The following is an 11,544-nucleotide window of genomic DNA, read 5'->3' as shown; positions in this document are numbered from 1 at the left end:
GAGGGAAAGTTGCATGCAGGGATTTGATTTTCCACCTGCTTCAAATCGGGTGTAAAGTCCAATGGTACAAAAGTACTGGCTTTCCCTAATGGCCTGAATTTTTGAAGGGAAACTTTTCTTTCTGAAAATTAGATTGCAGGTCTGCAGGTACCCGTGCTGATTTTCTGCCCAGCACACTGAGTTGCCAAGCTGGAACCTTTTTGCACTTGTTTCCTTTTCCCCATTTCAGCTGGAGTAGGAGGTGGAGGCCACTGTTGGCTTCAACCTTCAATTATGAGGACAATTTTTAAATAGCGTTGGACATTGCCCTCCCTTTTTTATTCAGTTTAGGTCAGTAAGCATTATTTAATATGAAACCTTATACATTATCGCATGCAAAAATTAGAGAAGCATGTGTGTGGGTTCACAAACCTTTTTCAGGCTGAAAAGGAATCCACATTTCCTGAAAAGTAGGGAACTCCTAATCTAAGGTATCTCTTGCAGCATTTACTGCAGTTCTCATAAGACTGGTCTTACTATATTCCCAGTTTCCTTAGTCACAAAGTGGATATGATCCTTTAGGTAAGCCATGGGTGCCATGTCAGTTTTACCTGACATCTCTGTACCAAACACTGACCTAGATTCATCATTTTGCTATAAATAATGCATGAATAGCGCCCACAATAAAAAAAAAAAGGGGTGTGGTTAGGGAGATACCGCAATGTGCACTATTTTACTGCTTTGCATAGGTATTTTAGTGCAATGCACACTAAATTTATTGTGCCTGTGATTTTTTCACTTCACTGAGAATTGCCCAGACAGGCATTTTGGGATGGAAAGAGAGAGAGAGAGAGAGAGAGAGAGAGAGCATCATTCCATTGTAGAAGGGTCAACTAGTAACTTGACGTGAGGTTTTGTTGGTGGTCTAGGGTTTGGGGGCAGTTTTATATACACAGTCAGAGGTATGATCAGCACAGCACACATCAGTGAAGATCTGATGTGATTTGGAGTGAGAAAAGGCACGCAAAGATGAGATTTGTACATTGTACTCTCGGCCTACTTTGATGCACTCTCTACCTAGTTGCTAGTAAAGGTATTAAAAATAGTAAGGTCTTGATCCACTCTATGGTCCAAATAAAGACCCTGCATCTCATAATAAAGAGAGCAGGGTACAATCATGGTTGGGGAAAGAGCACAGGCAGCTAAGTGAGGGGGAGGAGAAGGAAAGCGAAGTTGAGCAGGAAAGGCAGGAGGAGGAGGGGGGCAAGGAGTGTGGAAGGTCTCAGGGACAAAGGAGGAAGCAAGCATAAAGGAAGGAGTGGGGAAGAATATAGGAGAAGGGAAAGGTCTCAGATTCATGGGCAGGGCTGACAGACTTTAAAGGCCTGGGCTCAGCACAGAAACCTCCCTTTTTTCTTGCGGCCATCCCAGCTCTGCCAACTCACCCACCCACACACCAGGCAAGGAGTGAACTGCAAGGTGAGTGGGACTGCCTAGTCACAGCATAAGCATAAGGGGTACCTAGCACAGTTGGTTGATCATGAGCAAATATTGCCAGTGTGCAGATATGGCTCCACCGTAATATACAATTTGAGTTGCTGCCACCACAGCGATACCCTCCACTTCTACGGTGGGATGGTATCGACAATGCAAGACCGATGGACTTCAACAGTAGAGGATTATAGAAACAAAGGTGGGGCCCTAGCCGGCATGCTCACAGCACAACAACTTTGTTGGTTGAATCAAGCATATGAGATGATAATATTACGGGCGGATTTTAAAAGCCCTGCTCGTGTAAATCCGCCCGGATTTACGCGAGCAGGGCCTTGCGCACCGGCGCGCGCAGATCCCCGGGACGCGCGTAGGTCCCGGGGTTTTTCGAAGGGGGCGTGTCGGGGGCGGGACCAGATGATGCGGCGTTTCGGGGCGCGGCATGTCGGGGGCGGGACCGGGGGCGTGGTTTTGGCCCGGGGCGTTTCGGGGGTGTGGCCGCGCCCTCCGGAACCGCCCCCGGGTCGAGTCTCTGCGCGCGTGGATTTACGTCTCCTTCCGGGAGGCGTAAATCCGTGGAGAAAGGTAGGGCCGGGGGGGTGGGTTAGGTAGGGCCGGAGGGGTGGGTTAGGTAGGGGAAGGGAGGGGAAGGTGAGGGGAGGGCGAAAGAAAGTTCCCTCCGAGGCCGCTCCGATTTCGGAGTGGCCTCGGAGGGAACGGAGACAGGCTGCGCGGCTCGGTGCGCGCCGGCTGCCCAAAATCGGCAGCCTTGCGCGCGCCGATCCAGGATTTTAGAAGATACGTGCGGCTATGCGCGTATCTTATAAAATCCAGCGTACTTTTGTTTGCGCCTGGTGCACAAACAAAAGTACGTGAACGCGCTTTTTTAAAAAATCTACCCCTTAATGTTTTAATCATATTGCTGATGGATCTCTGCTGTGTCTACCCTATGGGGCAGATTTTAAATACTTGCGTGATCGCGTACTTTTGTTCGCGCACCAGGCGCGAACAAAAGTACGTTGGATTTTATAAGATACGCGCGTAGCCGTGCGTATCTTATAAAATCCAGGGTCGGCGCACACAAGGGGGTGCACATTTGTGGAAACTGTGAGCGCCGAGCCCAGCGCGCGCTGCCTGTCCCCTCCGAGGCCGCTCCGATTTCGGAGCGGCCTCGGAGGGAACTTTCCTTCGCCCTCCCCCCACCTTCCCCTCCCTTCCCCTACCTAACCCACCCCCCCCGGCCCTATCTAAACCCCCCCACCTACCTTTGTTGGCAAAGTTACGCCTGCATCGCCGGCAGCCCCGCTCCGTCCTCCGGTCCTGGGGGGCTGGTCCGGAGGCCTCGACCACGTCCCCGGGCCGGCGCCACGCCTCCGGGCCTGCCCCCGAAACGCCGCGTCGTTTCGGGAACGCCCCCAGACACGCCCCCTCCCGCCCCTTTTCGAAAGCCCCGGGACTTACACACATCCCGGGGCTCTGCGCGCGCCGGCGGCCTATGGAAAATAGGCGCGCCGGCACTCAAGGCCCTGCTCGCGTAAATCCAGGCGGATTTACGCGAGCAGGGCTTTTAATATCCGCCCGTATATGTTGGTTTTATGGTTAGAATCTTGTTAGCAAGTTGTGAGCTGTTTTGCACTACAATGTTTCTTAGCCTTATGTATTATTCTGTGGTCCAATTTATTCCACATAATGTTCTATTTACGAAATTGATTACCTGTTAGAGTAATTATTGTGTGCGCCCTTGGCTAGAGGTCCAGTCCTGTGACTCTTTGCAACTGCACATGTTGAGATAATTTCAGACCTTTGCCCATATAGTTGTGTTTGTCCTAATCTTGAATATATATGTTCCTCTTAATCTATTTGGCCTGACAATTTAGGAAAAACCCTATAACATAATTCTTTACAAACTCCTTCTGAGCATGCATATGGAGTCTCGCTTCTACGTCCTGGGGCAAATCAGAGTGTCTACTAAATTAATTTCTACCTTACATGTGGCAAAACGTGTATCAACTGGGGCATCCTCCACTGATCTATCGAGCTTCTCTTTGGACTGAAATGTTTTCCCTCCAAGTTATTTCTGATCTAATGGAGTATTTACTTCCCATATATTTACCTCTAGCTTACTGCTTCAGAGTAGTATATGCATTCTAACAGTACAATATTGTGAGACTTTAAACAGGTGTTTAGCGGGACAAATCAACCATCATGGAGGTTTTTGAGATATCATTACTACATTATTGACCAGGTTATCAAAATACCCAGAGTGCACTGTTAGCCGGCATTTGGACGCGCGTTTTGGACGCGCTAGCTTTACCCCTTATTCAGTAAGGGGTAATAGCACGTCCAAAACGCGCGTCCAACCCCCTGGACCTAATAGCGCCCGCAACATGCAAATGCATGTTGATGGCCTTATTAGGTATTCCCACACGATTCAGAAAGCAAAATGTGCACCCAAGCCGCACATTTTGCTTTCAGAAATTAGCACCTACCCAAAGGTAGGCACTAGTTTCTGCCAGCACCGGGAAAGTGCACGGAAGAGCAGTAAAAACTGCTTTTCTGTGCACCCTTCGACTTAATATCATGGCAATATTAAGTCGGAGGTCCCGAAAGTTTAAAAAAGTAAAACATTTTTTAAAAAAAATTGAGAATGGGCCCGTGGCTGGCGGGTCGAAAACTGGATGCTCAATTTTGCTGGCATCCGGTTTCCGAACCCGTGGCTGTCAGCGGCTCGAGAACCGACGCTGGCAAAATTGAGCGTCGGCTGTCAAACCCGCTGACAGCCGCCGCTTCCGTCAAAAAAGAGGCGCTAGGGACTCGCTAGTATCCCTAGCGCCTCTTTTTACCACTGGCCCTAATTAAAATAAATTAAAATACTGAATCGCGCGCACAGGAGAGTGGCCTGTGTGCGCGCCCATTTGTAAGTGAATGCTGGTGTATTCCAAATATTCTGTAACTGGTTGCAATGAGAAGCTGCTTACAGAGTCCTGTACAAAAATGGGGTCTTGGGTTGGAGGAGTAGGGGCTAAGGAAAAATGGGAAACAATATCTGTTCATGGTCTATTGATGTTATAGGGGTCATGGTGCCATACTAACTGCAACCTGCAAATAGATGCTACCTTATTTTCTTGTGTAATTGTAACCTCCACATAATCTACAAGTGCTTAGGTAAGGAGAACCTCCTTACCTAAGAATACCTCCTTACCTCAAGTTCTCCTTGAGCAATATATCTCCAATGATAAGACTTTATTGTGTACATCTGGGTAGCAGAACACTGTACAACAGATAAATTATTAGGACATAATGCAATTATAGTTTCCCATGAAAACCAATGGTTAATGTCCAGTTTTGTGCAGAATGTGGGAAATGTCATTAGGAAATGTATGGGTTAAAAGTCCTTAGCTTGGAGAGTGTTGTGCAACCCGGTGTGTTTTCACTATTTGCCATTTACAGCTCTATGTACTGGTCAATAGGGATGTGCAGGGGTAAAAACATGTGTTTCATTTCTCGGTTTGTTTTCGGGAGGTATTTTTCCACACAAATTTTGTTTTGTTTTAATGTTTAAATTGTTTCTTTTGTTTAAAAAATACAAATCAAACATAAAAAAAAACACAATATGGAAAAAAAAAAAAGGAAAAGGCACCTCCGAGTCCCACCACCCATCCCTGTCACCTGGAAAATGCTGGGACCAGGATACCCCCACTTATCTGGTCTGGGGGGGGATTCGCTGGTGAGGCCTAGACCCAGGTCAAAGTCTCAGCCTTGCATAGTCCAAGGCAACCATAGCTTGCTGTGACCTTGGTCTAGGCTCTATGCAAGGCCGAGGCTTTGAGGCTTGGTCCTGATGCCTAGGCCCGAAGCTGGGGACTAGGCTAAACACCGGAGCATTGGCCTCGGCCAAAGCAAGGCTCAGGTCCAATACTGGGTCCTAGCCCAGACACTGCGTCCTGTGCATGGTCCTCAGCCTAGGCTAGACTCCAGGTCCGGCTTGGCCTGGTTGCAGTTTCAGATACCCGACAGATCATGTAAGTAATTTTTCAAGGGGACCTGGGCCTTTTCTTGAAACTCAGACATAGGCCATGGTCCCTGCTTTGGGCCTCGGCCTAAGCCCTAGGCAAGGCCCTTGCTTTGGGCTTTGGCCTACGCTCTAGGCGAGGACTCAGCTTCAGGCCTAGGCATCAGTGTCATGCTTGGATGAAAGCCGCGGCCCCTGCTTTGGGCCTCGGTCTATGCTCTAGGTGAGGCCTTGGCTTTGGGCCTAAACTTAGGCCAGATTGAGGCACCGGCATTGCACTCAGGTATAGGCCACGGCCCCTGCTTTGGGCCTCGGGCTATGCCCTAAGTGAGGCCCCGGCTTCTGGCCTAGGCCTAGTTTGAACTGAATTAAATTAATAAGATTTGTTTAATTCGGGGGGCCCTCAATTCATTTAATTTTCCAAATTCATTGCATTTTCCAAATTTGGTTAAAATGGAAGTAAATCGCTACTTGGTCTGCTAATAATGGCTGTGAGAAAAACAATTGATTATTCTGTATATAAGGATCTCTACTTGGTAAGCTCCACTGTAACATTAGGAAACAATTTTTTGTGACTCTGAATCATTCCTTATGTTTAATATCTTACTATCACCTTGTGTAAGTTTTAATTTTATACTGCAATTTCAACTTTCCTTATTTACTGGACCAGGCGTATTCCTGACAAAGTGTAGCAAAAGGAGTATATAATTTAACCACCTGTACATTATATGTCCTTAAAGGTTGTTATGGATCTGCTCCCCCAGAGGGGAGGAGCTAGCAATCTGTTATCGATCAGCTCCTCCCAAGGGGAGGAGTAGCAAACTGTTATGGATCTGCTTCCCCAGAGGGGAGGAGTTAGCAATCTGTTAGTAATCAGCTCCTCCAGAGGAGAGGAGTTAGCAACCTGATGTAGATCTGTTCCTCCAGAGAGGAGGAGTAGCAATCTGTTATGGAATCTGCTTCCCCAAGGGGAGTAGCCAGCAGTCCGTTGTACTCCGTAGACGGAGTTAGTGATCTGTTGTGGGTTGGTTCCCCACAGAGTGGCAGTCTGTTATGATACCGCTCTAGTAGTGTAAGGAATAAACACTTTAATGTAAATTGGTGAATCCTTGGGCCAATGGCAGATGACAGCACCCCCAGGAGGATATCCTGAGAGGGACCACCGGCTAGGCTGAAGTATGGAGACAGACACAGACAGTTCTTTATTAGACAGGTAATAGAACCACCAGAGGTGGCAGTAGTGAGCTGATGTGCCCAGCAGGGCTGAAGTCCTTCAGATACTGAAACTGCGATCTCTGGGTTGCTGAACTGTAGAGAGAGACTATAGGTAGTGAGTAGACAGGGTATGCTGGATACATAACCAGTAGTCGATGATACACTCAATTGTATATATCTAGAATGGCTTCTATGCAACAGAGAGTCTTCAGTGTGTTCAGGAACAGGAGCCGTAGGCGAGTACTGATTCCTATATGCAATCTGGAATAAGAACTCACAATATCTGTGTATGAGATGGCTTCTGAAATAGAAGAGAGTCTTTGGAGGGTTTTAGGAACATAGGCCCTTGTGAAACGAATACCGGTTCCTATCTGCAATCCGTAATAGTAGTTCACAAGATATAGGTATGCGATAGCTTCTGAGATAGAAGAGAGTCTTTGAAGGGTTTTAGGAACATGGGCCCTCGTGGAGCGAGTACCGGTTCCTATCTGCAATATGAAATAGTAATGCACCATATATAGGTATGCGATAGCTTCTGAGATAGAAGAGAGTTTTTGAAGGGTTTTAGGAACATGAGCCCTCGTGGAGCGAGTACTGGTTCCTATCTGCAATCTGCAATAATAACTCACGATCTCCATACCTGCGATAACAACTTAGACAGAAGAGAGTCTTCAGAGATTAGGAACATAGGCCCTCGTGGAGCGAGTACCGGTTCCTATCTGTAATAGAACTCACAGTGTTCACGTCTGCGATCACTTCCAGGCAGTAAGGAGTCTTCTGAGCATTCAGGGACGTAGGCCCTCGAGGAGCGAGTACCGGATCCCATCTTAGCAATCTGAAATCAAGAAGAGAGAGCAGGGCCCCCGAGGAGCGGGTACCCCTTGGTAAGTTTGTGGAGGCAGAGCAGCGGAGAAAGAATTCCCCTTGCTAACTCGATTCGTAGTTGCAAGCAAAGACCTTTTAAGTTGGAAGCGGATGACTTCACTATGGGGGGACGCCCCCAAGGTTCGCGCCCTTGCCGGTACAAACTCTGGAACACGCGCGTGCACGTGCACACCCTTACGTCATCAGGAACATGGCGGATCCGCAGCGTCAGGCCAGCCCGGGGGTTCCGGGGAGACGTGGCGAGGAGAAGCCACGGCAGCAGCTGTCCGTCAGACCCGAAGGGAGTCGCCACAAAGGTAGAGAGGGGAGCGAGGGCGAGAACAGGCACGAACGCAACAAAAGTATAAAGTTATTCAACAGGCAGCCCCCACAAAGGCTGTGACTATTTAAGCACCTCATAATAAAAGAGCTATAAAGATTACTGGGACATCAGGAGAACTAATGTGCAGTAATTGAGATATATAGTGCCATGAAAATGTTTTAGGAACCCTGGTCAACAGAACTAACTGCAACACACACTCCCTAGGAACCTTAGGCAGCTCCAGCACAGTGCTCCCTACTTTGGTGGCATTCACTTTGGTCAGCATCCCCCTCTTTTTGCCCCACATTCATAAGACCAGAATTCCATCTCTCACTCCCTGCCCTGCATCTCTTCTCTCTTCTTTTCTCCCCCTTTACAGCTTTTTCCTCTTTCGCCTCTCTCTTCCGTAATTAGTTTACCAGCATCTTTTTCATCTTACTGCAGTGCCAACATTCTGAAATGATGTACATTGTTTTAAACAAATTTGCAAAACGCAAAGAATAAGGGTCAATTTCTTTCATTTGGGGGCCTTAAAACAAATTGTGGGGCCCCTGAATTACACCAAAGTGTGATGCTGGTCCTTTGGCCTAGGCCTGAAGCCTGGGCCTTACCTAAGGTATTGGCTGAGGCCCAAATCAGAGACAACTGTCTAGGCCGAGCGTGATTCTGGAATGTCAGCCTAGACCTAGCCCAATGCCAGGGCCTCATCTGAGACCTCAGGAGAGGCCCAGGCCCCCATGAAAAATGATTTACCTGATACATCGGATATCCAAAGCCACAGTGATGCCAAGTCTCGAGGTCTAGGCCAGAGCCTGGACCCATACCTGATGCCATAGCATGGTCTGGAGTCTAGGGCTCAATGCCTCAGTCCCAAAGCTGCGACCTAGACCCTAGCCCAGGTTTTGACACCTAGGCTTTGGCCTAGGCTGGAGCTCGAGCCAAGAGCCAAAGCCAAGGCCTGGCCTGAAGGCCAGGTATGGACACCTGGTTTCAGAATAGGGCACAACCTGGGCCTAGGACCAATGTCAGGGCCCAGCCCAGAGGCTGGGTCCAATGTCTTGGTCTCCGCCCAGGCAAAAGCCCCTAGCAAAGTCCTGGTCTAGAGAGCCGGACCCAATTCCAGGGTCTTGGCCCAGGGTCAGGCTCGTGCTCTGATGTCAGCTGGTATGTCTTCCTCTTGCTTTTTTCTTCGCAAATGATAGCACTTGCTGGGGACGTGCTGAAGTAAATTAACTTGGTGCATCCTCCTCAGTGGAGGATATGCTGGAGTAAATTTTGCTGTATGGTACTATACAGCATTGCCATACAGCAAAATGATGCCATCCACTGAGGAGGATATATTGGAGTTAATTTACTCTGGTGCATCCCCAGTGGATGCCATTATTTTCCAAAGAAAGAAGACAAGAAGAGAACATGCCTGCAAGCACTCCTGCCTCAGGGCCTAGTCCTGCCCCTATCCCCACAGGGCTTACAACCATGCTGGGTCATTCATCAAGCTGCGATGTGGCATTATCGCATATGTTAGGGTTTTATCACGTGCAATAGTGCCCTACCCCACGCGATACCGGCCATATCGTGACAGTACTATTCAAATTAAGGGAAGCAGAGGAGTGTGGACAAGGTTTGGGTGGACTTATGTCCTGGCAGTACTGCAGGCGATAATGTTTTTCACATTATCTCCGGCGGCACTACAGGAAATAGCTATACCTTTTCCCATGGCGCTATGGGGGCAATAGTGTGCAGCGCCGCCTCGATGTGGCCAGCTGCACACTATCACTCCCCCGCCCCTTCTTTGTTCACAGGCTATCCTTCTATTATAAATATAGCAGAATGATGAATCTAAGTCTAATTTTGTACCTGAGGCAACAGAAGGTAAAGTGACTTGCCAAGGTCACCAGGAGTGAAAGCAGGATTTGAACACTGGCTTCCCTTGGTCATAGCCCACTGCTTTAACCACTAGGCTACTCCTCCACTCCAATTAATCCCTCAAATTAAGTACAGCATTTAGGTATGTAGCTAGATGAGAACCTTACAATGAAAATGCACATCAGTAAATTAATCAAGACAGGTTTCGCCAAGTTGCAAATACTACATCTGTTGAAACCATTATTAACTTTTGTGGACTTCCTTATTGTGTTGCAAACGCTAATCTTCTCAAACCTAGACTACTGTAACTCCTTACTACTAGGTCTTCCAGCATGTCACCTAAAACCACTACAACTATTACAAAATGTCGCAGCAAGACTCTCATTAGGATCTAGGAAATATGAGGTGAGGCCTCACTTGAAGTACTGTGCTCAGTTCTGGAGACCGTATTTCCGAAGGGACAGAGACAGGATGGAGGCGGTCCAGAGAAGGGCGACCAAAAAGGTGGATGGTCTTCATTGAATGACTTATGAGGAGAGATTAAAGAATCTAAATATGTACACCCTGGAGGAAAGGAGGAATAGAGGTGATATGATACAGACTTTCAGATACTTGAAAGGTTTTAATGATCTAAAGACAATGACAAACCTTTTCCGTCAGAAAAAAATCAGCAGAACCAGGGGTCACGATTTGAAGCTCCAGGGAGGAAGACTCAGAACCAATGTCAGGAAGTATTTCTTCACGGAGAGGGTGATGGATGCCTGGAATGCCCTTCCAGAGGAAGTGGTGAAGACCAAAACTGTGAATGATTTCAAAGGGGCGTGGGATAAACACTGTGGATCCATAAAGTCTAGAGCATGTGAATGAAGAGAAGAGGCATGGGGGTGGCTTGTGGGAATGACAGCTACTACCTGGAGATTAATACCCTTATTCAATAAACATACACATGGTTAATGCGAATCCAACATTGCTGTATGTTTCAACAGCAAGAGGAAATGTGGAAAAAAGGATTTGCATTCACAAAAAAGCGGGGGAGTAGCTTGCTTGTTGCGGTGGTTACTACCTCAAACCAAATAAGCCTGATACTTCACTTGCAATGCATATCCAGCATAGCTCTCTGCTTCAACAGCAGGGGGAATGAAGAAAAGAGGATTTATATTCAGACAACAGCCAACAAGGATTGAATTACATAGTCTGGGTAAACAAATAAGTGTGGGTGTAGCTTGCTTGTTACGGAGGTTACTACCCCGAATCAATTAAGCCTGATACTTCACTTGGAATACTTATCCAGCGCAGCTCACTACTTCAATGGCAGGGGGAATGAAAAAAGAAGATTTATATTCAGTAACAACCAACAAGGACTGAATTGCACAGGCTGGGTAAACAAATAAGCGTGGGAATAGCTTGCTTATTGCGGCGGTTACTACCCCTAACCAATTAAGCTAGATACTTCACTTAGATGCAGCTCCAGCACTGCTCTCTACATCAATGGCAGGGGTGGAAGGTAAATAGAACCAAAAAGTTACTAATAAGGGCCAAGAGTAACAGATAAGTATGAGAAAAAAAAAGTGTGAAAGCTTGCTGGGCAGACTGGATGGGCTGTTTGGTCTTCTTCTGTCATCATTTCTATGTTTCTATGTTTCTATAACACCCTCGTTGATATCACTGCATTGGTTACCAGTATAATCCAGTATCTACTATAAAGTATTAATGATAATATTCAACATCATTCTTTCCAATAACCATGGCTTTTTAGGAGTGACACTACAACCTTACAATCCTCAACTAACACTAA

Source organism: Rhinatrema bivittatum, chromosome 5 (assembly GCF_901001135.1).
Source record: "Rhinatrema bivittatum chromosome 5, aRhiBiv1.1, whole genome shotgun sequence".
Lineage (NCBI taxonomy): Eukaryota > Metazoa > Chordata > Amphibia > Gymnophiona > Rhinatrematidae > Rhinatrema > Rhinatrema bivittatum.
Note: the sequence above shows the minus strand (reverse complement) of the source record.